Source organism: Triticum dicoccoides, chromosome 7A (assembly GCF_002162155.2).
Source record: "Triticum dicoccoides isolate Atlit2015 ecotype Zavitan chromosome 7A, WEW_v2.0, whole genome shotgun sequence".
Lineage (NCBI taxonomy): Eukaryota > Viridiplantae > Streptophyta > Magnoliopsida > Poales > Poaceae > Triticum > Triticum dicoccoides.
This window is the reverse complement of record NC_041392.1, coordinates 642,898,530-642,898,759: the sequence shown is the minus strand read 5'-3', so window position 1 is coordinate 642,898,759 and position 230 is coordinate 642,898,530.

The following is a 230-nucleotide window of genomic DNA, read 5'->3' as shown; positions in this document are numbered from 1 at the left end:
GGTCGATGCATCGCGGAGTCGTGACTGGAGTGGCAACCGACGAGGTTGCTCAAGCAAGGTGGTAGCCCTTTGTGCCGTTTGTCGATGTAGCCGAGAGCGTGGGTGGTGGAGCCGTGGTCGAGGTAGCCGTGCGGAGAATGTCGTGGTCGATGTCGAGTCGGGATGGCCGGTGTCGAGGAAGTCACCGTGGAGCCGCGGGCGCAAGAGGGCGCCGAGTTAGCATGGGCGCA